General features: G+C 40.7%; 1 protein-coding gene across 2 annotated transcripts in view; it reads left to right on the top strand.

The window, feature by feature from the left end:
• Positions 1–27,858, top strand: part of ATP10B (ATPase phospholipid transporting 10B (putative)) — a 259,276-nt gene that overhangs the window by 36,199 nt on the left and 195,219 nt on the right. For both annotated transcript variants that reach the window (XM_058281733.2, XM_058281736.1), the window contains exon 2: positions 14,677–14,744. The gene's annotated coding sequence lies outside the window, so the exon portion shown is untranslated. The remainder of the gene's footprint in view (positions 1–14,676; positions 14,745–27,858) is intronic.

Raw genomic sequence — 27,858 nt, 5'->3', positions numbered from 1 at the left:
TGATGGGGAGGGTGTACTATAAGCAGGTGCCATTCCCTGAAGGACTTTGTGGGATATGCACAAAGGCAGAGCCATTGCAGGATCAAAGAGACAGAGTGAAAAGATGAGTCACAAAGAGGTGCTAGATCCACATTTCTATAAGGAAAACTGTGCCATTTTACCTCCCGGTGAGGTTTGTGGCTTTGGAAACCCTGTAGGCAGGGTCTCAGGGTCACAGGAAGGACCCTGGTCCCTGGCAGTGATGGTGAGGTCCACCACCAATGGATTCCTGGGCCACAGAAATCAGCATCGATGCCAGAGTTGCACAAGTTCAGGAGAAATTCCCTCAGAAATGCCTTGAAGCAACTGAACAGGTGTTACTGACCAGGTAGGTGGGACTAAGTGTCAGCAAGCTCTGCATTGCAGCTCTGTCTGATAAGGGCCAAAAGAAAGTTCTGGGCAGTAAGGGCCCTAGAGAGCTCCAGATGAGAGGGAAGTTGCAAAGCTTCCTGGAAGAGGGAGGCCTTTACCTGAGCCTTGAAACATGAGTGTTTTAAATTAGTTTCCTAAGCTGGTATCACCATTCTCAAATGATACCTACGAAGTACTTTAATACTGAGCAACTGTTGAGAATCAAAGAGATGAGCACAATAGGGGAAAGAAAGAAACCAATTACATTAGGAAACAAATCAAGTATAAGTGGAAACTATTAAGCAAAACCCAAGATTCTTTTCTGGCAGGAATAAATTAACTATAATTTATCAATCCACAAATATTTATCCAGCATCTACTTTGTGCAAGGTATTGTAGTAAGAACTGTAGATTACAATGCTAGCAATGGATAACATTAAAGGGTCAAATCCCAGTTCTGCTACCTCCTAGCTGTGCGAAGTTTCTCATTCTCTTTCCACAAACTCCAATTTTCTCATCTGTAAAACAGGTATAATAACAGCATGTAGGGAAGCGGACTTGGCCCAGTGGTTAGGGCGTCTGTCTACCACAAGGGAGGTCCACGGTTCAAACCCCTGGGCCTCCTTGACCCGTGTGGAGCTGGCCCACGAGCAGTGCTGATGCACGCAAGGAGTGCTGTGCCACACAGGGGTGTCCCCATGCAGGGGAGTCCCATGTGCAAGGAGTGTGCCCTGTAAGGAGAGCCGCCCAGTGCAAAGGAAAATGCAGCCTGCTCAAGAATGGTGCCGCACAGATGGAGAGCTAACACAGCAAGATGATGCAACAGAAAGAAACACAGAATCCCATGCTGCTGACAACAACACAACAGACAAAGAAGAACATGCAGCAAATAGACACAGAGAAGACAACTAGGGGGAGAGGGGAGAGAAATAAATAAAAGCATGTACATGTAAAGTACTTCAAAGAATGCCTGGCACATAGTAAATGCTATATGATTATTACTAATCATTATAATTTTTACCATCATCATCATTATTGTTATGGACTACACTGTATATACAGGATTTCATTTAATTCTCATGAAAACCTTATAAGGTGGGCACTTTTATAATGTCCATTTTATAGCTAAGGAAACTGAGGCCTTGGAAGTTAGGCAACTAGCCAAAGGCACTTAGTTACCAAGTTGCAGAGTATTTGAACCCTAAGTATTGGACTCCAGAGTTCATGCATTTAACCATTACCTTGCAATGATAGAATTTTATGGAATAATGTCTATGAAGTGCCAGCCATGATTTTGATACTCAATAAACAACAGCTATTGTAATTAACATCTTTATTAGCGGTATTGAAATTTCTTTTTAGATAAAATAATAACTATACACCACTTGGATCAGTACCTGGCACGTAGTCAGTGAATCACTCAAAAGTCTTTATTTTAGTTGGCAAGGAATGAGGTTCAAATTCCTAACCAGGAAACTGTGCATCTCGAATGGATAAGAGCTATGAGTGAGCCCATCATTGCAAGGAAGAATGAAAATTATTTTCTCCAAGACTCTACAGAACTGAGAGCTCCAATTTCCACGAGGCTGTGTAAAGCTGTGCACTCCAAAACTTTCCAGTTTCTGCCCAATTTCCCCATTTGACAGTTCTTTCTCCCTAGCTATGTGTTTTCCCCAAGCAGTAGACAGCTAGCACACATGAATGAATGACTTAATCTGGACTGTCATTGGGTACCAGAATCCAGTCATCTATTGACTTTTAGGCACATTCTGAAAGTTGTACTGAGAATTAGAAGAAACATGATCTTCACCCCATAAATAAGCACTTTTTATAGCAATATCAGCAAAGCAGACATCAGCATAAATTAACAGTGACTTTAGAATGTGTAATGGTTTTCATTAGATCTCGAGGGATCCAGAGGGAGGAGGGTAAAAGACAACATGTGTCATTACCACATGTCAGGGGGAGAAAAAAGGAGCTAAATTCAGACTGTAGAAATAGACTCCTATTTGCTCAAAAATAGGAGGAAATGTCTAGACACCTCAAGTGGCTCATGGTGGAAATGATTAAACCAGATGCCTAATCTCCCAGAGGGCCACGTGGTGACTGATGAGTGGGAAATTGCAGTGCTGAGGTCACTGTAAATGACATAGGCTTCTTAGCCTTAAGGAAGAACGTGGGACCTGTTCTGAGAATGAGAATTGTTTTCAATCATTTGATAAACATCTTTAAATCACAAACCTGTCTGCTTAACACTTTGATGGGTTTCCATTTCACTAATCATAAAGCCCAAGCTTTTCCCAGCCCCCTTTCCCACTGTCCACCTTCACCCTCAGAGCTGTAGCCAGAGTGGTCTCCGAATATATCAAACTCTCTCCCACCTCTGCCCCTTGGAACTTCCACATTCTCACCACCTGGAAGTGCTTCCCCGAGGCTCTGGGCCTGACTGATCCCTTCTCCAACTCTCAATTTAAATATCACCTCCACAAAGAAACCTTCCCTTGCCCACCCTACCCAAGTTCCCTGATCCCATTACCTTTTATCACAGTCTCCACACTTCTTTCAAAGTACGGAGAACCATGTCAGCACTTAACTTTTTGCATATTTTCTTTGCTTCCTCACAGAACTATACATTTTTCCACCAGGATTTCTATGACTGGTTTGTTCATCCAGGATTTAATAAAGCCCCTACCACATGTTCTGTGCTAAGTAAACACAAGTGTTTAGTAAATAAAACACTTGAGTATCTGTAATATGCAAAGCCAAGTGTGGGTGCTGGGGGGACAAGGGATATGTAAAGTATGATCCCAGCCCTCAAAGAATTCCAGCTGGAGGCCAGATTAGAGGTGGGCACAAATGATTCTAAGATAGGATATGTTAAGTTCAAGCAGAGAGGGACTAAAAAGTTGTCCTAGGAGCTATTCAGAGTAATTAGTTCAGCAAAGCTGGCCGTCTTGAAGACATGGAGAGGCATAAGTGGGGGGAAAATTGGAAATTGCTTACAGAGTAAAAGGGAGAGGGTATTGATGCAAAATGGGAGAGTGATTCACTGTGCACACAACTGTGGGGAACCCCCAGGGCACTGGCACATCTGTGGGTCCAACCTGGTGGAGCCATGTAGAGTATCTGAGTCCTGCTGCAGCCTGCAAGGCACTGGGGGAAGATGTAGCAGATGAAGCCTTTCCCAGCCTGGGTCTCCTGTGCCTGGTTCCTGGGGTTCTGGAGGTCTTGACACCGTATGTGTCTAGTGAGCTCTGCCACCCACTGGCGACTCAGGTGGAACATTCTCTACCCACCCTTGGCAGCTGGCCAGGTTCTACCCTGCAGTTTTCTTTAGCTTCTAGCCTCACTTGCTCCCCTTCAGTTCTTAATTTAAGAAGATCGTTTGTTTAAGATCCAGGTGAAATTGACCCCTGATATTCCTGGGGCAAACTGCACTCAACGTTTCTTCTCCAAACGGCAGCTAAGAAGAGCCACCTTTTCTGCCTTTTCTCCTGGTCCTTCTGGACTCCCTTTTGGTCCTCTGGGTGCAGGTGGGTGTTGACTAAGTAAAATGTTCATTCTCAGGATTCTTGCTTGCTCTAAGTCTGTGATGGCCAATGTGAAAAAGGAGAAGGGGATCACTTATAGCAGAGCAAGATAAAACGTGACTTTCCCCCTGCAATTTGCTGGCTAGAATCAAATGCCCTTCTGGAGGGCAGATGTAAATGGGAAGCAAAGCAGCTATATCTAGGGGTGCTAGGGTGTGACAGTGGGCCTGGCGCCCTGAATGCATTCATGAAAGAATTCACTTAGGAGGCACTGCTTAGGAGGCTGAAACAGAGAACACATGAAAAGTGCCTAGCACAGTGGCTGCCACATGCCAATCTGCCGGTTACTGCTAGCTTCTACTACCACTAGTGTTACTATTACTATTGAGATTTTCACATCACTTGTGCAAGTGGAAATCTCCACAGCATCTAGGACAACACTGGACCCTCCTTAAACATTTGTTGATGTACTGACTGAGAAGACTTGGAGAAGGGATGCAGATAAAGAAGAAGAGAGCAGATTCTATGCCACTGAAGGTGACTGGAGGAGAGTTTGCAGAGAAGGGAGCAAGAGAAAAGTGAAACAGCAGCTGCCTGGGGAGTGGAAGATGAACACTACATTTTTGAGGAAGCTTTCGGCATGATATGATTAACATGGCCCCCCAGAGCTCTTCTTAGTAGACAATTCCTGGGTTATAAATGCTTCCCCAGGATGCCTTGTGCTGCCACTGCAGACTGGAGTCCATGGGGCTCCAGGCTAGGGAGACCCAGTGACAGCCAGGTGAGCACCACGTTAGTTTCTAGTGCCTGCTGTAACAAACCACCCGGACCTGGTGGCCAAAGGCAACAGAATTTTATTCTCTCACCATTCTGGAGCTAGATGTAGAAATATGGTAGGGCTGCGCCTCCTCCGGGGGCTCTGGGAGAATCCATGCCTGCCTCTTCCCGCTGTTGGTGGCGGCCACCAGCCTTTGGCTTGTGGCTGCAGCCCTCCCATCTCTGCCCCTGTGGCACTGCCGCCTCTTCTTCTGTCTGGATCAGGTCTCCCTCTGCCTTTCCCCTATAAGGGTACTCCCCATTGGATTTAGGGCCACCCTGATAATCTGGGATAATGTTCTTCTCTTAATTACAACTGCAAAGACCCTTTTTTCCAAGAAAGGTAATATTCAGAAATTCCAGGGATTAGAACATGGACATATCTTCTTTTAGGAGTCACCTTTCAACCCACAGTTCAACAAGTATTCGACCCACTCTTTAGCAAGAACTCTGGAGGTTGGAGACTTGCTGACCATCTCCCAGGTAGCAAACTAAGGAGCCAAGCACAGAATTCAGCAGAACAGAGATGGAAAATGTGTTACCCAAGATAGTAAGGTATAAACTGAGCAGAGTGAAGGCTGCTCACTACATCATCCTTCAATAACTTTCCCTGCAGGCAAGAGTAATGGGGGATTTCCTGTCATGTCTGGAAGATATTAATGTCTTGGGACCTGGGGGACCAGCACAACTTTGAGGAAGATTTTTGCTATTGAGATATCCTATCTTAGACTCAGCTCAAGGAATGATTTTTCTAAAGAGGATAAAAAGTGATTTATGAGAAAATAAATAAGAAATAGAATGGTTTATGCATCATGTATCCTGCCATAATCCACTGGATGGACTGGGAGAGGGTGTAGACTACAATGTAAACTATAACCCGTGCGGTGCAGCAGTGCTCCAAAATGTACTCATCAAATGCAATGAATGTGCCTCACTGATGAAACGGGTTGTTGATGTGGGAGGAGTGGGGGTGGGTGGGGAGTGAGGGTATATGGGAATCTCTCATAGTTTTTAATGTAACATTTTGTGTGGTCAATGTATCTTTTTTTAAAAGAGATTATAAAATAAAAAGGGAGATGATTTCTGTATAATGTGGTACTCCAAACTTAAAATCAGTGAAAAACATTATCTTTTCATGCATTCATTCATTCATTCCACAAAAATTGAGGATCTGCCCTGTGTCAGCCAGTGTGCTTAGTGCTGGAGAAATAAGAATGAGCAGATAAATATGCTTCTTGCACTTATAGAACATAATATAGTATGGGGGAGCGAGACAACAACAACAATAAACAGAAAAAAATGCTATTTTGAAATTTGAAAAGTGCTATGAATGACATAATTGTGCTGTGAGAAAGACTTTTGGTAGTGACACTACTTTAGGTAGATGACTTAGAGAAGGTCTCTGTGAGGAGGTGAAATTACAGGTAAAATCCGAAGAAGCTGGCCGTGCCAAGAGACTGGAAAGGCATTCCATCCCAAATACAAAAGCCCTAAGCAGTGAGCTTGGCATGTTCTTGGAAGAATCAGAAGGCCAGTGTAACCAGAATTTAGAGCAGGACAGGGAGAGTGAGTGGTGTGAGATTGCAGAGGTGGCCACTTTACTCAAGACATTGTAGTCCATTTGAAAGAGTGCAAGTAAAATTTAAAGTACAGTGAATATCCATTGAAGTCTTTTAAGCATATATGTGGTGGTGATAAGATAAAGTAGTTTACATTTTTCAAGATCTCTTTATGGAGAATAGACCTTGGTACACGAAAGTGAAGCAAGGAGAACCAACTAGGAGTGTGTAGAACTAGTCTAGGCAGCAGATAGTAGAGGATTGGACCAGGGAGGTGACTCTGCAGATGGAAATGAGAGGATGGATCTAAAGTATCATTTGGAAATGAAGCCTACAAGGCTTGATTGATGTGATAGATGTTGGCTGTAAGGAGAAAAAAGTAATCAAAAGTAAATGGGTGTTTTACCAAATCCAATGGATGTGTCATGATGATGGGAACGAGTGTTGTTGGGGGGGGGGAGGGGGGGGTGGGGGGTGGGGTTGAATGGGACCTCACATATATATTTTTAATGTAATATTATTACAAAGTCAATAAAAAAAAAAAGATCAAAAAAAAAAAGTAAATGGGTGGGTGATAGTGCTATTTACCAAGGCAGAAAACTAAGGTAGAACCAGATTGTGGAGAGTTCTTGTAGTGACATGTCAAGTTGGGAAGCTTGTGGAGCAAACATAATGGAGATGTCAGGTTGGCCATTGAATACCCAATTATAGAGCCCAGGGGAGAGATGCAAACTGGAGATATGATTTAGGAGTTATTATCCTGTACATGGTGTTCAAAGTCGTAGGCGTGATTGAGATCACCTGGAGAGAGAAGGATCAAGTCCTCTTGCAGGAAATGGGTTGACAAACTCGGTCAGCCATGGTTTAAACCTGAGTTCTGATAAATTTTGAACTCTCACCTTTTCTGGTGCTCTGCTGCTCTGAGTCTCAAAGTTCACATGAATAAAACATAGCAATATCTGCAAATGAATTTATATAAGAAATTGGAAAATATGCAAGAAGAGCCAGTGTGCATAATGCTTAGGCCCGACTTGCAAAGCAATTTTCACAAGAAGGAAGTTGGACTGGCCACTTTGGGCTCTGATTGGGCAATACCCTCACTTCCGTTCCTCAAAACATTGCCTGGGTTCACATACAAGCAGGTGGAATTTGTATTTGACAGGATGTAATTACACCAAATGTACAGATTTCCATCTGTATATGGATGGACAAGCCCATGCGTACTATTAACTGCCTCCTGCTTGCTCAGTGGAACTTGCCTGACACAGAACTATACCCTGCTTCTAACTTGGTTAGATTGACAAGACAAAGATACCAGTAAGTGTGAGATGGGATTGAAATACAGACTGAACTTCCATGAAGCCTCCTTTAACCAAATGTATTGAGACTAGATAGATTGGGAACTTCTGAAGGTAGCTCTTGTCTTCTTATGTTTGTATTATTACTTCCTAACATGGTGACTTCCCCGTAGTATGTCAGTCTAAATTTCTGATATAAGAGCCGCCCTCTCTGACCTCTTCTCCCACCATTCTCCCTGCCACTCTTTCTACCCCACTACACAGACTTCCTTCAGTTTCTCAAACACACAGAGCTCATTCCAACCTCAGGGCCTTTGCAGTTGCAGTTCCCTTGGCCTGGAGCCCTCTACCCCCCATGTCTTCATGTGGCTGCCTCTTTCTTTGATCAGATCCCAGCTCAAATGTCAGCTTCCTAATCTGGAGGAAGTCCACATCCATTTTTATCCATCACCCTACTTTATTATTTCTACAGCATGGACTACTTTCTGGAATATATTACTTGTTTATTTATTTGTGGGGGGGTTGTTTTTGTTGTTGTTTTTTACTTAGTTTCCATTTTCCTCCATTAGAACAGAAGTTCTTAAAGAATAGAACCCTCACCTGTTTCATCCTCCTGTATCCTCAGGGCTGAGACAGTACCTAGCACAAAAAACAAACCCAATCAATGAAAATAGGTTTAATGAACAAGGGTAGCATTAGAGCTCTTGGCAATATGTTAGCTGTTCTGCTTAAAGCTTTACACTTACCTTACCACACTCATCAAAAACTCTTATGAGAGGATGGTTATTATTTCCTCAGCATCATGCAGCTGGTTGCTGCTGAAGCCAGACTTGCTTAATACCTAAGTCCTTTTTCCTCACTACCATGCTGCTTTGCAGAACATTGAGAAAATGGGTGAAATTACAATAGAATGAGATAGTGGGAATATTTTCCATCTTAAACCCCTCTCCACTAAGTTGAAGATATAGTCAATATAGTGTAATTCATTCATCATTCATTCATTTATTTGAGAAATATGTGTGGAGCATCTCTTCTGCTCAAGACACTGTACTAGGTAATGTGGACTCCCAGACTAAAAGACATGCTCAGCTCTTCTTTATTCAATGACAAAGTAATGATCACCTACTGTGTGTAAGTCACTGTTCCAGATTCTGGTCCGGCTTGTCGGGCTCCTTCCACATTGCTGTGACTGCCTGTCCCTTGGTCCCTGCCTGCCTGTATCCCCTAGACCTATCTTTCTTGTCTGGGCCTTCCTCTCACAAAAAGGCTTCTTCCACATGGCAGAAGATCTTGCTGCAATTGGCTGTAGGCTTCCATCATCCCAGTCCAGTGATAGACAAATCAAAGAGCTTCTTTCTCCTCTTTCCTAAATTATAAATCCCAGAAAAAAAAACTTTGCTTAGCTTAGGTTTGGTTCATGTCACTTCCCATGGACCAAACTCTGTGGCCAGAGGAATGCAGTCATCAGGAAAGTCCAACTTTGACCACCTCCACCTGCCTTTCTCTGTGGTAGACAGCTTCTGCAGAATCATATGATTGGAGCAGCAGAGAAGCAGTTTCCCAGAGCAAAGGGGTGATGCAAAACAGATAGGACAGTAGATACCTACCAGTTGGCTCAAAATGTAGTAATTCATCAATATGCAATGGATCCTTACGAGCAGGATGCCGTGTGTCTTATTCCCCCTGCTAAAGACAGTTTCTAGGACATATGAGCTCCTCAGAAACTGTCAATTGGATGGGTGAGATAAATTGAAAGTGTGAATTTTTTTTCTGAAGAAAAACATATTTCTTAACGATAGCTAAAAATCACGGCTTTACCGCACTGTTGTTGAGGAAGTTTGAAGCTACATAACTTATATGCCTTCCCTGGTGATTAAATGCTATTAGATTGTGAAAGGGCCTTGAAAAGTATTAAACAACATGCAAATACAAGGCATTTGGTTGTTAATAGCCAGCTAAGAAATGAATGTTCAGCAGAATTATCTAAATAGGCTCTTAGAGGGATATGGCAAAAAATGGAACTTGATGGAGAAAATTTCAAATGGCAAGAAATACTTAGGCAGCAAGAGACAATTTTCTAAAATGATGGGTTTGAGAAGAATGAATCAGCAATGAATGTTGGTGCAAAACATTATTTAGGAAGTCTGGACATACTTCTCATTAAAGTTATTTTCAAGGATGACTCCAACAGAAATAACAAGATTCTAGATTTGAGCCTGTGCCGTCTCCTGGAGAATCGGGGTCAGAACCTGAACCCATGCCTCCCTCAGGTGCCCTTGGATGCTTTTAAGACATGACATGTACTTGCTCAGATGAGTGCTTTAGTTCTCTTTATTTTAGGTTAAATTTCATCCTCCTGGAAAAGGACAAGTGGAAAGGAACACAGACCTCTGTCCATTGGCCCAGAGTGCACAGGTCCATTAACCACATGCATTAGTCATGGTAGAGGCTAACTGCTATTGTGGAGGCCTAAATCCAGCACATTAGAAGACAACTTTTGTGTAGCCCTCACAGTCCAAAGGTGGGAGCCCATCGAGGGTAGGTAGGCAGCCACTCAAGTTCATCCCAAGTCACAGGCTGGCCAGTTGGCATTGCCATCCTCAACTGCCCATCTCCAAGGTGACTGCTGAACAGTTTTCCAGTCAACAGGAAAAGGGTAGGGGAAGCGTCCTGGAAAGTTGATTTCCTTTAAGGAAATGACCCAGAGTTTGTAAATACCACACTCACTCATATTCCAGTGGCCCTAACTTAATCACATGGCACGTAACAAGAGAAAACTGAACCCTGGAGTCTCTAGTTGGGACAGTCACATGCCAATCTAAAACTGAAAGTGGAAGAGGAGGGTTATTTCTAAAAGGGGAAGGGGACTAGCAATATTGGAAGACAAAATAGCAATATCTTGCATATCCCAGCCAACTATTTTCATAACTTTGGCCTTTTGAGAACCATCCAAATAATTGACCACACAAAAGCAGATACTGTTGGTTATGTCCTCAAATCCATTCACTCCTACTTCCTTAGTGATGGGATTCCTTTTAGTTGCGCCTATTGTCCTCCTTAACTTTCTAAAAAGCTGTATGTGAGCAATTTTAGCCAATGAAATGTAAGTGGAAGTATTATACACAACATCTGAGAAATATTTGTAAAGAATCAGCATTCCTCAGCATCTCCTCCATCTTGCTGCCTAGAATTCAAATGTGATGGCTGGAGCTTTGGCAGTCATTTTGCATCAGAAGCTTGAGAGTCAACCCTGGAAGTGGCAGAGCAGAAAGCTGGAATCAGCCTAGGTTCCCAGTGACTCTGTAGAGCTACCTTAGTATAAAGCCCTGGACTGCTTAAATCCAGACTTCTTTAAAGCAAACGAAGGGAAGCAGATTTCATCCAATGGATAGGGCTTCCGCCTACCACATGGGAGGTCCACGGTTCAAACCCCAGGCTTCCTTGACCCGTGTGGAGCTGGCCCACGCACAGTGCTGATGCACGCAAGGAGTGTCCTGCCATGCAGGGGTGTCCCCCACATAGGGGAGCCCCACGCGCAAGGAGTGTGCCCCATAAGGAGAGCCGCCCCACGCAAAAGAATGTGCAGCCTGCCCAGGAATGGCGCTGCACACACGAAGAGATGACACAACAAGATGACATAACAAAAAGAAACACAGATTTCCAGTGCCACTGATAAGGATAGAAGCAGTCACAGAAGAACACACAGTGAATGGACACAGAGAGCAGGCAACTGGCGGGGGGGGGGGGGGGGGGGTGTGGGCGGGGGCGGGGAGGGGAGAGAAATAAATAAAAAATAAATCTTTAAAAAATAAATAAATAAAACAAAAGAATAAGACAAAGTATTTAAGTCACTATTGTACAGAGTTTTCTGCCTCACACAGTCACACTTGGTCCAAAATAGAATAGCCCAGGCAGTTTTCTAGCTTTAGCTGGTGCTATATCAAACTTAACATCAATGGAGGTTAAGCCAAAAGTCAGTCTATTAATTTCCTATTGCTGCTATAACAAATTACCACAAACTCAGTGGCATAAAACAGTATAACTTTATTATAAAGCTGTATTATAGTTTTGTAAATCAGAAGTCCATTATGGGTCTCACCACTGCTCAGTCTAGTGCCCTACACACTCTAGAGGCTCAGTTAATGCTGGTTGAAGAGGATAAAGGAGAAGAAAAAATTGGAAGAAGAGAAAATGGAGACCAATCCCCACCTGGGTTCATTTGCCTTTCAGGGCATTTTGTTGAAAGGAGTTATTGAGTAGAGAAGCGGGGAGTTGACAGCCACTCTCTGGACTCTCTCCCAGGGCCTTTTTAGAACAGGAAAGTTAATTATGGAACCAGATTAACAGTTTCTTTTTTGATACAGTCAAAGTAAAACCAGCAGGATGCAATTTAGCTCTTCCCCACTTTCCAAATAGCAGCAAATTTTCATACAAAACAAAGAGACACTTGAATTGCAAATTACTCAGAGAATCAGCTAGCAGCCCCAACGGAAGAACATTTCTGCTACTTTCAAAACCCCGGCTGTTGCCTTTTCAGGTTTAACCATGTCGTGGGGCCGTCACAAAAGCCTGGGCGTCTTGCTGTTTCAACTCTTGGCCAAGTGGGGAGGAGGAGGAATTCATTAAGAGTCACTGGAATGCTCCAGGTGGCCCTTTTGCTCAGAACATTCTCCTCTTTTCCAGGCCCTCTGTGACTCTCAGGTCACCAACCTCCACTCATGGAATAAGAGCTGAAGAGTCCCTAGATGTCCTGTCTGTCAAGGGTGACAAGAGCATATGCCTATGAGGACAGACGGGGACCTAAATAGTAAAGCAGGTGGGGAGGGGTGCATGTATCTCTGGTAAGAGGAGGATGGAACCTCGAGTGAACTCAGAGCCTCACGCACCATCTGGCCATCATCACGTGGGAATGCTGGCTCACTGTTGCCGCTACATGTGCTTTTTCTAAGAAGACTGTGATCTGGATTCTTATTTTAAATAGTCTTCTTTTCAGCCGTTGGTGTCTAAATAGGAGAAAAATACCATCTCTTGGCTGGATAAGGCCTGTGGGCCACCAGTTCACAACCTCAGATCTACCTCTACTTCTTCCCTTGACAGAAGGGGAAACTGAGGTTGAGAGGGAAATCACTTATAAATGGTCACAGAGTAACCAAGTCTTCTGAGTACTCCCTCAGTGCTTAGTTAATGATACCACACAGCTTCTCTCAAGTCCCTGATGCCTGCAGACCACAGGCAAGTTCCATTTCCATGAGAGCATTTATAAACCTTTTTTTCCTGATTTAAATAAGTCATTCCTATTTATTTTAGAGGATTTTGAGGATACAGTGAGTATGAGGAAAAATAAAATAAAATCACTTGGTGCCATTTTACTTATGGAGGGATCACAGACTGGGCTGCGAACCTCATTGGAAACAGGTTATTTCCAGACAAAATTCCTGGAAGGAATGCTGGTATCGCAGTTGGGTTGGGAATATCCCCAAATTAGTCACAGGAAAGTTAGAACGCGGATTGACAATGCGTCTGCTCACAGTGGCCAGGCGGTTGGCATAAATGAAGAAAGAGGCCAACGGGGAGTATGGTGATCCAAGCAAGCATGCCTCCTCCAGGGGATGCAGACACGGCTTGGGCTCAGCCTGTGTTGTCAGGTGCGATTGCAGACACATTGTTGCCAGTCCTTCTGATTTCTTTCAAGTGAAGATTAAAATCTAAATTTTTATGTAAAATTTCCAAATGTTTAAATGTACCTTGATTTTTTAAAAATCAAAGCACATCAGAGAATGGGATTTGGCCTGTGGACTTCCTCTTTGTGATTTCTGCTTAGCAGACTCACTGTGGGTAGACTGGACATCAGTCAGGTCAGCCAGCAGGGCAGAGAGCTTGTTGTGTGATCGGTCAGCTCACAGAGCAGCAGAGAGGGCTGGTGTAAAGAGGACCAGGTCAGGAGGACCATACTGAGGAAGCAGAGTGAGTCCATTGGCTGGGGGGCAGCAGTCTCCTGGGTCAGAGCAAGCTTCCACCTGAGCCAGTCTTGCAGCCTGGACATATCCTTGGGGGAGAAGATCTTCTGCTCAAATCTAAAGCACTTCCGGTGGCCTTTTATATTGAGTGTGCATATATGTGCACATGCATGTATATAAAATGTTTACCTTGCTAAAATAATATAGGCTATCTCCCTTGTAATGCTGTGGAAGACTACTCTGCTTTATCCAAAACAGACATGTTTGAAGTCAGTAAAAACAGCGATGAGTATTTCCATATTGCTGCAATGAATCACTGAGTGAGGAGGCAGTAGGCTGGAATGGGAAGAGCCCTTGACTAGGAGTCAGAAAGCTTGAGTCCTATTCCCTGACCTCCCACAAAATCTTTCTCTAAACCTCCATTTCATTCTTTGCAAAGTGAGAATTATGATGCTTGCCCTATCTCCTTGTATTTTTGATTGGAAGAGACAGAGACACCACCTCAAACTGGACTAGGCAAAAAAAGGGAGGGGGGGATTTATTGGTTCACAAAACTGTCACATTAATGCATTTCAATCATAGCTGGATTTAGGGACTCAAATAATATTGAACTTGGTATTGCTCATTCAAACCTGCAGGGTTGATTTCCCATGTTGGCTACCAGCACCTCCAGGCATGCATCTTCAACACTCCAAGATTCCAAGTGCAGTAGGAAGAGAGCTTCTCTTCCTCTCAATTTGCAACACAAATTTCCAGACTGACATCCATTAGACCAAATTGGATCCCTTGCTCATTCCTGAACCAGTCAATGTGACAAAGGAGATGAAATACATTGAGTGGCTTGGACCAGCACTCATTTCAGAGAGCAGTTGGGCATTTAGCAAGGGTTTATGGAAAAGCGTTTTGCATTCTGAAGGTGGAAGATGAAGTAGGAGAACTAATTCACCAGTCTTATAAATCCTTCCTAATGAAACAACTTCCTGGGAAAATATCCAGCCTGATCTGTGGGGTTTGTTTAACTCAGGATCCATTGGGCTGGAGAGAAATGGGCATAGTATTTGATAACTCCCTATGCCAAATTGAGCTTGTATGTTTTATATTTATTTTCTCTTCCTGTGTCTTGCAGGTTTGCTTTGACAGGGAGATCAGGACTGACTAGTGATATTTGTCTCAATGAAAGTGATGGTGTGAATGGTGAGTAGTTTTTCCTAATATTCATTGATTATAGGATATAAAAGGATGAGCTTTATAAAACTACCATTCTTTCATCCATACCATTTAAGCAAATACCAATTGGCCTTATGGTAAATCAGATGCCAAGTCTATGTCTTAAGTTGTCTCCATTCTATATTCCCCAGAGCAACATAGGGACTGTCAAGATGCAAGTCAGTTAAGATGTTTTCTTGGCTACAAGTAAGAGAAAATGCAGCTTCAAGGTGGCTTACATAATAAAGAACGAGTTATTAGCTCTCTAACAAGAAGTCCTGACATAGAACAAGTACAGTTGATTAATGAAGTAGTTCAAGTATGTCACCAAGACCTGGGTTCTGACATCTTCATCAGGCTGTTTCTTTCCATGTGTTTCTTTCTACCATCAAAGAAAGTCTTCCCAGAAAGCCCCCAGCAGACTTCCACTCGCTTTTGCCAGAACTATGTCGCATGGCCTTGCCTAAATCAGACCTTCACAAAGAAGACAGGACCACAATGTTTGGCTTAGACCAAAAGCCCCTGAAGCAGTGGTCACATTGAGGAAAGTAGATATCTGAAGAAAGGAGAAAGAAAGGATGAATTGTTATTTGGAAGGCAATCAATGGTATCTGCTATAAGGTGATCCTATTTAAATCTCAGCAGTATTTCCTCTAAAATGAAAGCTTGTTCAGGTACCCAGATTCCAAGATACCATGTACTCCATCACTGCAGAAAAAGCAGGCACCCAGCCTTTGTTAACCTCTCTCCAATCACGGATAAAATTAAAGAAATACTTAGAAATATTTTTGACTCTGGATACAAAACCCAAGGCATTATCATTATAGGATATGCAGACTCTCCAATTTGCATAATTATAAACTCCCCCTCAAAGAGTAAACATAGCTTCCAAATTAAAAAAAAAAAAAAAACACTACAAAGCAGAATTAAATATGCATTGCTAATTTGACTTTCTGATTTGTCTGGGATCTTCACACAGATGTGCACAACTTCATAGATACTGAAGTGCTTAATAAAAACTTCCACCTGTGTGAATAGAAATCATCAGGAAAAGTAAAGTTAAAAGCCATTTTTCTAGCTAAAGAAATAAAGTTAACATGTGGAAATTACCAGTGGGAGTTGTTTCTATTAAAATGACTCTCAAAATAATTGTTCCATGCATTGACTACCACCATTCAAGTATAGGCAATTGTGGCCTGCAGCAAACAAAGGAAGACAACATTTCCTCAAGATGCCTCCATTTGTTTTTTCAACTGTTATAAAATATAAATAAATTAAAATTTGCCATTTGAACCAATAAGTGTAAAATGAGTAGTGTTAATTGGATTCATGTTATGCAACCATCAGTACTATTTCCAAAATTTTTCATCACCCTAAACAAAAGATCTCTACCCATTAAACAATAACTTCCCATTGTTCCCAACCCCCAACCCCCATAACCTCTAATCAGCATACTCTCTATATAAACTTGACTATTTTAGATATTTCATACAAGTGTAATCAAACAATGTTTGTCCTTTTGTATCTGGCTTATTTTAGTTAGCATAATGTTTTTAAGGTTCATTCATGTGGTAGCATGCATCAGAACTTCATCCTTTTTTGCAGATGTATAGTATTCCACTGTAGGTATATACCACATTCTGTTCACCTACCTGTTGATGGACATTTAGGGTGTTTCCACCTTTTGATTGTAAATGATGCTGCCATGAACATTCATTTAATATAAGTATCTGTTTGAGTCCCAACTTTGAAGTATTTTGGGTATATACATAAGAGTAGAATTGCTCAGTCCTATGAAAGTTCTATGCTTATATTCTTGAGGAACCACCAAATTGTTTTCCACAATAGCTGCACTTTTACTACCAACAATGTATAATGTTTACAATTTCTCCTTACTCTAACCAACACTTATTTTCTGTTTTTTTTCTTTTTTATAATTATAGCCATCCTAATAAGTGCGAAGTGGTTCTCATTGTGGTTTTGATTTGCATTTCCTTAATGATTAGTGATATTGAGCAGCTTTTTATGTACTCATGTGTTTTTTTTTGGTCATTGGTATGTCTTCTGTAGAGAAACGTCTATTAAAGTCCTTTGCCCATTTTTTTAAACAAATGAATTTTATTAGTACATATTAATAAAGCATATGAGTCATCCAAAGTGTACAATCAATGGTATTTGGTATACATAGTTGAAAATGCTCTAGTAAGGATTGAAATGATGAATGCCCATTTTTTAAATGGGTTGCCTTTTTGTTATTGAGCTGTAAGAATTCTTTGTATTCTGGATTCTAGACCTAGATATATATCAGATATATGATTTACAAATATTTTCTCCCATTCTTTGTCATTTTTCTTTTTTTCCAATACTACATTTCTTATTTTTTTTATTTTTTGTATATTTTATTTATTTTTAAAATATACATAGATCACACAAAATGTTACATTAAAAAATATAAGAGGTTCCCATATGCCCCACTCCCCACACTCCCACTTTTTCCAAATCAACATCTTTCATTAGTGTGGTACAGTCATTTCAATTAATGAATACATTTTGGAGCACTGCTACACAGCATGGGTTATAGTTTACACTTTAGTTTACACTCTCTCCCACTCCATTCAGTGGGTTATGGCAGGATATATAATGTCCTGCATATGTCCCAGCAATATCATTCAGGACAACTCCAAGTCTCGAAATGCCCACATATCACACCTTCTTTTCCCTCTCCCTGCCTTCAGCAACTCCTGTGACTACTGTCTCTTCATCAATGATATAATTTCTTCCATTGCTAGAGTCACAATAATTCTATAGTAGAATGCCAGTAAGTCCACTCTAATCCATATTTTATTCCTCCATCCTGAGGACCCTGGGGTGGCAATGGCCACTCCACCTCTCATTTGAGAGGGGGCTTCGATCCCACATGGCTGGGAGATGGGACACTCATGCTCGCAGCTGTAGACCCTCTCAGTTCCTTGGTGTGGTAGTTGTCCATCCTCACCTCCCTGTCAGCTGACCTGTGTAAGTCCAGTGAACTGGACAGTAGGTGCTGCAACATCACTGAGGCTCAGGGCCTGGCTGGCACATGGACAATCCAGAGATTCAAGTCTCCTGGGCATATACCAACCCCAGCAGGAACCACAGGTTTAATTAAAGGGATGGAAGAGGCATGTGTAGAGAGGCCACATCTGAGTACAAATTCATCACACCTTTAGTCATTTTTCACTCTCTTGAATAGTGTTCTGAGATAATAAGAAAAATTTTTAATTTTATTAAAATCCAATTTATCTATTTTTGTTAACAATGCTTCTGGTGTCATACATAAGAAATTATTAACAAATCCAAGGTCATGAAGATTTGCCCCTGCATTTTCTTCTAAAAGTTCTATACTTTTAGTTTTTATATTTAGGTATTTACTCTATTTTGAGTTGATTTTTATATATAGCATAAAACAGAACTTCATTCTGTTGCGTGTAGAAATCCGGTTTTCCCAGCACTATTTGCTGAAGCAACTGTTCTTTCCCCACTAAGTGGTCTTGGCACACTTGTCAAAATTCAGTTGAAAGTTTATTTCTCAACTCTCAATTATATTCCATTCATCTATATGCCTATCCTTATGCCAGTATCACAGTGTTTTGTTTACTGTAACTTCAGAGTACATTTTTGAAATCAGGATATGTGAGTACTCTAACTTTGTTCTTCCTTTTCAAGATTGTTTTGGCTATTCTGTGCCATTGACATTCCATATGAATTTTAGGATGGGTTTTTCCATTTCTGCAAACATCATCATTGAGACTTTTTTTAACATTTTTACTCACACACCATGCAATCCATCCAAAGTGTATAATCAATGGCTCTCAGTATAATTACAGAGTTGTGCATTCATCACTACTATCAATTTTAGAAATTTTTCATTACTCCTAAAAGAAAAATCCCCTACTCCTTATACCCCCTATTAATAATCCTTAACATTGTTACAGTACATTTTTTACAATTCAAGAAAAAATATTACAATATTACTGTTAACCGTAAGCAAAAATTTGCATTAGTTATATTTTCCCATATATTACCTTATTATTAACACCTTGTAGTAGTGACACACATTTGTTATCATTCATGAAAGCATATTCTTATATTTGTATTATTAGCCACATTCACCATCCACAACAGGATTAATTATGTTATACAGCCCCACATTTATGATCTAGCTTTTCTTCTACTGACATATAACAACTTAAACTTCCCCTTTCAACCACAATCACACCCATGTATAAGCCCTGTGAATTAAATTCACAATAATGTGCCATCATCACTTCTAGCCATTTCCAAACCTTTACAATGACCTTATTAAAAATTCTGCACACATTAAGCCTCAGCTCTCCCTTATCTATCCTCATTCTATCTCCTGGTAACCTATACTCTAGATTTTAACTCTATGAGTTTACTCAGTATTATTAGTTCATATTAGTGAGACCATACAATATTTGTTCTTTTATAAATGACATTTCACTTAACATAATGTCCTCCAGATTCCTCCATGTTATTGCGTACATCAGGACTTTATTCCTCTTTACAGCTGAAAAATATTCCATCATATGTACTCTGTTTATCCATTCATTGGTTGGTGGAAACTTGGGTTGTTTCCATCTATTGGCAATTGTGAACTGCTGTGAACATCATTGTGCCAATATCTGTTTTTCCCTGCTTTCAGTTCTTCTGAAACTATACCTAGTAGTGGAATTGGGCAATTTTATACTCAGCTTCCTGAGAAATTGCCAAACTGTCTTCCATAGCAGTTGTACCATTCTACATTCCCACCAGCAGTAAATAAGTGATCCTTTTTCTTCACATGTCTCCAACACTCATAGTTTTCTGTTTTTTTAATAATGTCCAATCTGGTAAGTATGAAATACTACCTCATTGCAGTTTTGATTGGCATTTCTCTGATAGCCACCAGTATTGGGCATCTTTTTATGGCTTTTTGGCTATTTTATTTCTTCTTTGGAAAAGTGTCTATTCATCTTTTACCCAATTCTTAACTGGGTAGTTTGACATTTTATTGTTGAGTTTTAAGTTTTCTTCATATATTCTGGATATTAAACCTATTATTGGTTATATATTAATTGTTTCCAAATATTTTCTTCCATTGAGTGGGCTGCTTTTTAACTTTCTTGGCAAAGTCTTTAGAAGCACAGAAGTATTTAATATTGAGGAAGTCTCGTTTAACTCTTTTTTTTTCTTTCATTGCTAGTGCTTTGGGTGTAAAGGTTAAGAAACTACTGCCTACCACAAGATCTTAAAGATACTACCCTACATTTTCTTCTAGGTGTTTTGTGGCCCTAGCTCTTATATTTAGATAGCTGATCCATTTTGAGTTAAAATTTTTGTATGTGGTATGAAATGTGCATCCTCTTTCATTCTTTTGTGTATGGATATCCAGTTCTCCCAGCACCATTTGTTGAAGAGATTGTTCTGTCCCAGTCTAGTGGATTTGGTAGCCTTGTCAAAGATCAATTGGTCATAGATATGAGGGTTTATTTCTGAACTCTTAATTTGATCAATACCATACCATGCTGTTTTTTGGGGTTTTTTTTAAAGATTTATTTATTTATTTTATTCCCCCCCCCCCCCACTCCCCCGGTTGTCTTCTCTGTGGCTATTTGCTGCGTCTTGTTTCTTTGTCCGCTTCTGTTGTCGTCAGCGGCACGGGAAGTGTGGGTGGCGTCATTCCTGGGCAGGCTGCACTTTCTTTCGCGCTGGGCGGCTCTCCTTACGGGGCGCACTCCTTGCGCATGGGGCTCCCCTATGCTTGATCACTGTAGCTTTGTAATGTACTTTAACATCAGGAAGATATGCAAGAGTGTTTTAACACAAGAAAATCAATTAATGTAATACATCACATTAACAAATCAAAGGAGAAAAATCACATGATCATTGACATTGATGCGGAAAAGGTTTTGACAAAATTAGCATCCTTTCTTGATAAAACACTTTGAAAAATTGAAGTAGAAGGAAATTTCCTCAACATGAAAAAAGGGAATATATGAAAAATCCACAACTAACATTGTACTCAATGGTGAAAGACTGAAAGCTTTCCCTCTAAGATCTGGAACAAGAAAAAGATACCCACTGTCAACACTGTTATTCAATATTGTGCTAGAAGTTCTAGCTAAAGCAATCCAGCAAGGAAAAGAAATAAAAGGCATCCAAACTGGAACAAAAGAAGTAAAACTTTCACTCTTTGCAGATAACATGATCTTATATTTAGAAAGTTCCATAAAATCGACAGCAAAGCTACTAAAGCTAATAAATTCATCAAATTAGAGGGACAGAAGCTCAACATGTGAAAATCAGTAGTGTTTCTATACAATAGTAATGAGCAATCTGAGGAGGAAATCAAGGGAAAAAATTCCATTTGCAGTAGCAACTAAAAGAATCATACCTAGGAATACATTTGGCCAAGGATGGCAAGGACCTACACACAGAAAACTACAAAACATTGCTTATAGATATCAAAGAAGATCTAAATAAATAGAAAGACATTCTGTGTTCATGCATTGGAAGACTAAATATCATTAAGATGTCAATTCCACCCAAATTGATTTACAGATTCAATGCAATCGCAATAAAAATTCCGACAGCCTACTTTATGGAAGTGGAAAAGCCAATTATTTGGAAGGAACGGGGGTCTTGACTAGCCTAAAATATCTTGAAAAAGATGAACAAGGTTAGCGAACTCACACTTCCTGATGTTAAACCATTGGGATTTTGATACGGATTTCACTGAAAATGTATATTGCTTTGGGTAGTATTGTCAAAGTAACAATACTGTCTTCCAAGCTGTGAACACGGGATGTCTTTCCATTTATTATGTCTTCTTTAATTTCTTTCAGCAATGAAGTGTACTTTTCAGCATACAAGTCTTGAACCTTCTTAGTTAAATATGCTTCTAAGTATTTTATTCCTTTTGCTCATATTACAAATGGAGTTGTTTCTTAATCTCCTTTTTGGATTGTTCATTGGTAATGTATAGAAATACTATTGGTTTCTGTGTGTTGATTTTGTTTCCTGTAACTTCGCTGAAATAATTTATTAGATCCACAAGTTTGGGGGAGATTCTTCAGGGTGTTCTAAATATAAGATCATGTCGTCTGTGAATAGATACTTTTATTTCTTCCTTTTCATTTTGGATGCTTTTTCTTGCCTGATTGCTCTGGCTAAAACATCCAGTACTGTATTGAATAGAACTGGAGAAAGTGGGCATCCTTGTCTTATTCCTGATCTTAGGGGAAAAGTTTTCAGACTTTCACTATTGAGTATAATGCTAACTGTGGGTTTTGCATAAACGGGCTTTATCATGTTGAGGAATTTCCCTTCTATTCCTAGTTTATTGAATGTTTTTTTATTATAAAAAGATGTTGGATTTCAACAGATATTTTTTTCTGCCTCAATTGAGATGATCATTTTCCTTCATTTTATTAATTTGATATATTACATTGATTTTTATATGTTGAGCTATTTTTACATCATTGGAATATCCCACTTGGTCATGGTGTATAATCCTTTTAATAAGCTACTGAATTCAGTTTGCTAGTATTTGTAGCAGATTTTTGTGTCAGTATTCATAAGGAATACTGATCTCTAGTTTTCTTTTCTCATAGTGTCTTTGTCTGACTTCAATATATCAGCATAGTGTTGGGCTCATACATTTATGACATGATCCCTCCTCTTCATTTCTGGGGAAGAATTCAAGAAACATTGGTGTTACTTCTTTAAAAATTTGGTAGAATGTACCAAGAACGGGATTTTAATACATCATTTGGAATCCCAGAGCAAGGGCCCCTCAGGGAGCACTAGATTTGACTTTGAGGCCTTGGGCTCCTACAAAAGAGAGAAGTTAAATAATAGGATGAAGAAAATGGGACAAAATGCCAAAAGTTTCTTGTGCCACATTTTTGTACTGAACTATCATGGGACAACAAGAGAATTACTGTTATTGTAGGCAATCGTTACGTATTTTTTGGGTGTACTTGAGCAATGTCTCTTTGCCCTTTTTCTGTATTGTAAGCTTCTGCAGGTAGTACTTAGGTGTGTTTTTTTGTTATTTTTGCTCATCAATGTACAGCAAGTGTCTAGGATATTTATATTACTGTATGTGCATATATATATATATATATAATTTGGGGGTGAAGGAGTGAATGAATTATATAGAAAATCTCTCTTGAAGGAAAAGGATTTAGAAGGAAACTCCTTAAGAGTAAACTTTTTAGGCATACTATTCTCTTCCCAATCTTCTCATCTCACCCCTACTAATTCTTTTGTCTATTAAACTCTCAATCCTACGACAGTGTAAATATGTGGACATAAAATTCTAGATATTGTCCCACTATCTGGAGGTAAAAGATGATTCTACCTCAGGAAGTATTTTATAAGGTGCAAGTTGTAGAAAAGGAATCATTCTTGTCAGGCAAGAATTTACCTCTAGTATAATTCCCTCAACCTGTAACACTGACCTCAGCCTATTTTTATGACCAGCTTTTGTTTATTTATTTTTACCTTTTACTTCCTTTTCAAAATAAGCTGAGATTGTAAGAAATTATGAAAACAAAGGGAGATGTACTGATGTGCCTTTATACTAAATTCTATCCCTTGCAAAATGGATGGGTTCTATAATATTGTACCAGTTTGATTTTCTCTAAAACATGCCAGAAAGATGAGGTTTTTTTCTCTCTTTCCATAAATGGTATTTATTTGCCTTTTCTATTTCCAGAGATGTTTCCTGTGATATCATTCCGCATTTTATCTAAGTTTCTTACATTCTTGTTATCCCTCCCAGAGCAATGAGAATGGTTTTCAAGCTCCCTGACACACTCAGTGTCTACTTGCAGTTCTGTACCCAGCAAAAAAGCTAGCTGAACAGTCTCCCATACCCCTCACAAACTGACAACATTGGCTCAGGCTTTGAGCAGCAATGACCCTAGAAATCTTTCAAATGTATCCTAAGTAGAGACATAGCTATTTGTCTACTCAATTTGAGGTCTGCAGATGAGCAGTATCAGCCTCAACTGGAAACTCCTTAAAAATGCAGACTTTCAGCCCCCACCCCAGACCTACTGTCTCAGAATATGCATTTTTCTCAAGATCTTCAGGTATTTGATATGCACATTACAGGTATAAATAACATTTGTTTGGGATCATTTTTCCCCAAAATAACTCCCTGCTTTAATCAACAGAATGACATTCATAGTGAAGCAGAGCATAAATAACTAAAAGTGCATTATTCCAACAGCTCGTGTAATTATTGTGTTGGGCAAAGAAAACTTTTTATAATTATTTTGAAAGAAATTCTCTCTGTTTAAAAACAACAGTTTACCCCTTAGAACATTTCCATTTTTTTAATATCACTTTCCCCTCCTTCCCTTCATTTGTTCAAAATAGCAGCTCTAGGATAAAGCAAATTAATGATAAAAATGAAGGATTAGACAAGGCAATCTTTAGCACTCCCAGCCTCTCCTGGGCTTATCCTCTCTGTTTTTGTTTTTTTGTTTTTTTTAAGGTTACCATACTTTCAGGCTCCATCTCACCCTTTCCTAGAACAAAATCTATTCTTGGGACAACAGATGATGTCAGCCATTAATGCTTTTGTATACATTCACAGATTTGTACTAATTATTTTTTGTCGTATGGCTCACCATAGAAGAAAGACTTAGTATCCTCTTAAGGGAATAGCACACATGAGAAAAGTGAAGAGGTGTTTGGGGGCTGTAAGCCCTTTGACGGTCCTGAAATAGACCAGTAGTACTGAGTGTCTTTCCCACATTTAGTCATATGGACTGAGAGGGCATTCAAGCATTTCTCCAAGTGGAGGGAATAAGGAGTAGAAACTGCCCTTTTATTCTTGTCCCTAGGAGAAGTTGGGTTTGGGGGAGTCATCATTCGTTGACCATTATATCAGTCAGGGTTCTCTAGGGAAAAAGAATAAACAAGAGATATCTGTCAATAGTATGCGATTTTATGAGTCTCTCACGCAGCCATGGGGATGCACAAGTCCAGCTTCTACAGGCAGGCTGCAACCAGGGGCTCCAATGAAAGTTCAATGAAGGTTCTTGATGCCTTCTGGGAGATGTTGGCTGTCCAAAGATGAGCTTGGAAATTCTCTCTCAATACTGGAATCACTTCCCCTTTTAACTGATTGGGTTAAGCATCACTCATTGCTGATGGCAGTCTCCCTGACTGATGTAATTGTAATCAGCTATCTATGATTTACCACTGAAGTAAAGTCAATGGTGACTAAAGTCCATAAATGACCTTGTATTACAGTTAGCCCAGTGCTTGCTTGACCAAACAATTTGGCAAGATTACCTGGCCGAGTTGACACAATAGTCTAACCATCATAGTCTACCCCTTGTCAACTCGGCAACCATACACACTACCTTAAACCATACTTAGGCTCTAAGTAAAAACAGTATATATATATATATATATTTCCACCTAACAATGTTCAACTCTCCTGCGTACAACCAGAAGCACATTAATTCCATACAGAACAGGGTGCAATTCCTTAGGTAATATTCACTCTCAAATTTGACATCCTCAATATTAAGACATGAAACTACTACAACTTGTTATATGATAAGGGAAAAGTTTGGGGAAGAAGACAAAAGAATTCATTTTGTGTACATATACAATCATCATGAAATAAGGAAGAAAGATTCATGACCATTATAGTGCTCATTTCTGTAACTGGACACATGGTTGAAGCTCTTATTTATCACTATCTTCTTCCACTACCCATTCCATATTTCCATTGCCTTCAGCAAGCCTTTCAGCTGGTCGTGGTTCTTTGCCTGATAGGGTGACCCAAACTTTCATTCCTGAGGATTCTGGACCATTGTTAGTCTTGCTTGGATTGGGTTGTTGCAATTTTCCATTGACTTTAATCATAGGACATGGGTAGATACCCCAGAGGATCTCCTGTATTCCAAGCAAACTCTTCTTTACCCCATTATGTAGATGCAATCCTATTTCCCCTTGATAATCAGGATCAGTCACCCCAGCCAGTACAGTAATTCCCTTCTTTGACTGTTGATTCAGAGGTTAGAGGAGCCCAAAGTGGCCAGGTGGCAGCTTTAACTTCCAGTTCAATAGAATCATTGTTGTGTTCCCTGGTGACAGCACTCCTCCTTTTGGGACTAAACCTGTAAAACAGCAGAGTTTGAGGTTGCAGGGACAGGAAGCAAAAGTTTTCCTAGTGGGTCACTAGGGGTAATAGTGAGTGGTGCCAATCCTATTTCCATCCCTTGATCCCTGGACCCATGCATCCTGATTATGGGAAAAATAGCATCATAGAGTGATGCTGATTTAGAGCATACACAGCCTCCTGGAGAACATTGTCCCAGCCCTGCAAGTCACTGCCACCTAGTTGGCACTGTAATTGAGTCTTCAAAAAGCCATTCCACTGTTCTGTCAATCCAGCTACTTCAGGATGGTGGGGAACATGGTAAGACCAGTGAATTCCATAGGTATGTGCCCATTCTTGCACAGCATTTGCTGTGAAATGGGTTTCCTTGATTGGAAGCAATGCTGTGTGGAATGCCATGGTGGTAGATAAGCCATTCATTAAGTCCACAGATGGTAGTTTTGGAAGAAGCATTACATGCAGGAAATGCAAACCCATATCCAGAGTATGTATCTACTCCAGTTAAAACAAATCACTGCCCCTTCCATGGTGGAAGTGGTCCAATGTAGTCAACCTGCCACCAGTTAGCAGGCTAGTCACCTCAAGGAATGGTGCCATATCAGGGGCTGAGTATGGGTCTCTACTGCTGGCAGACTGGGCACTCAGCAGTAGCTATAGCCAAGTCAGCCTTGGTAAGGGGAAGTCCATGTCGCTGAACCCCTGCGTAACCTCCATCCTTACCTCCATGGCCACTTTGTTCATGAGCCCACTGGGCAATGACAGGAGTGGCTGGGGAAAGAGACTGAGCATTAGCCACAGAGATTATCTTATCCACTTGATTATTAAAATCTTCCTCTGCTGAAATCACCCTCTGGTGAGCAATCACTTGAGACACAAATATTTTCATGTCTTTTCCCCACTCAGAAAGGTCTGTCCACACACCTCTTCCCCAGACCTCTTTGTCACCAGTTTTCTAATCATGTTCCTTCCAAGTCCCTGATCTTCCAGCCAAACCATTGGCTACAGCCCATGAATCAGTGCACAAATGCTCCTCTGGCCATTTCTTCTTCCAGGCAAAATGAACAACCAAGTGCAGTGCTCTAAGTTCTGCCCACTGGGAGGATTAGTCCTCACCACTGTCCTTCAGGGATGTCCCAGTAAGGGGCTGCAGTGCTGCAGCTGTCCACTTTTGAGTGGTACTTGCATATTGTGCAGAACCATCTGTAAACCAGGCCTGAGTTTTCTCTTCCTCAGTCAACTGATTGTAAGGGACTCCCCAAGAGGCCAAAGCTGTGAGTTGAGAATAAGAAGGTATTTGGCAGGGATGGTGACCATGGGCATCTGGGCTACTTCCTCATGTAACTTACTTGTGCCTTCAGGACTCGCTCAAGCCCTGTCGCGTATATACCACTTCCACTTTATTATGGAGTGCTGCTGTGCATGCTCAGCTTTATGATTTGGTGGGTCAGGCAATACCCAACTCATGAGAGGTAACTCAGCTCTCATGGTAACTTGATGGCCCATGGTTAAGCATTCAGTTTCTACTACGGCCCAGTAGCAGGTCAAAAGCTGTTTCTCAAAAGGGGAGTAGTTATCTGCAGTGGATGGCAGGGCTTTGCTCCAAAATCCTAAGGGTCTGCATTGTGATTCTCCTATAGGGGCTGCCAAAGGTTCCAGATAGTATATCTATTTGCCACTGAAACTTTCAGCACCATTGGATCTGCTGGATCATATGGCTCAAGTGGTAGTGCAGCTTGCACAGCAGCATGAACCTGACTCAGAACCTCTTCTTGTTCTGGTCCCTAATCAAAACCAACAGTTTTTCTGGTCACCCTGTAAATGGGCAGGAGTAGCACACCCAAATGTGGAATGTGTTGTCTCCAAAATCCAAAGAGACCAACTAAGCATTCTGCCTCTTATCTGGTCATA

Source organism: Dasypus novemcinctus, chromosome 2 (assembly GCF_030445035.2).
Source record: "Dasypus novemcinctus isolate mDasNov1 chromosome 2, mDasNov1.1.hap2, whole genome shotgun sequence".
NCBI lineage: Eukaryota > Metazoa > Chordata > Mammalia > Cingulata > Dasypodidae > Dasypus > Dasypus novemcinctus.
Note: the sequence above shows the minus strand (reverse complement) of the source record. Positions and strands in the feature narration are given on the sequence as shown.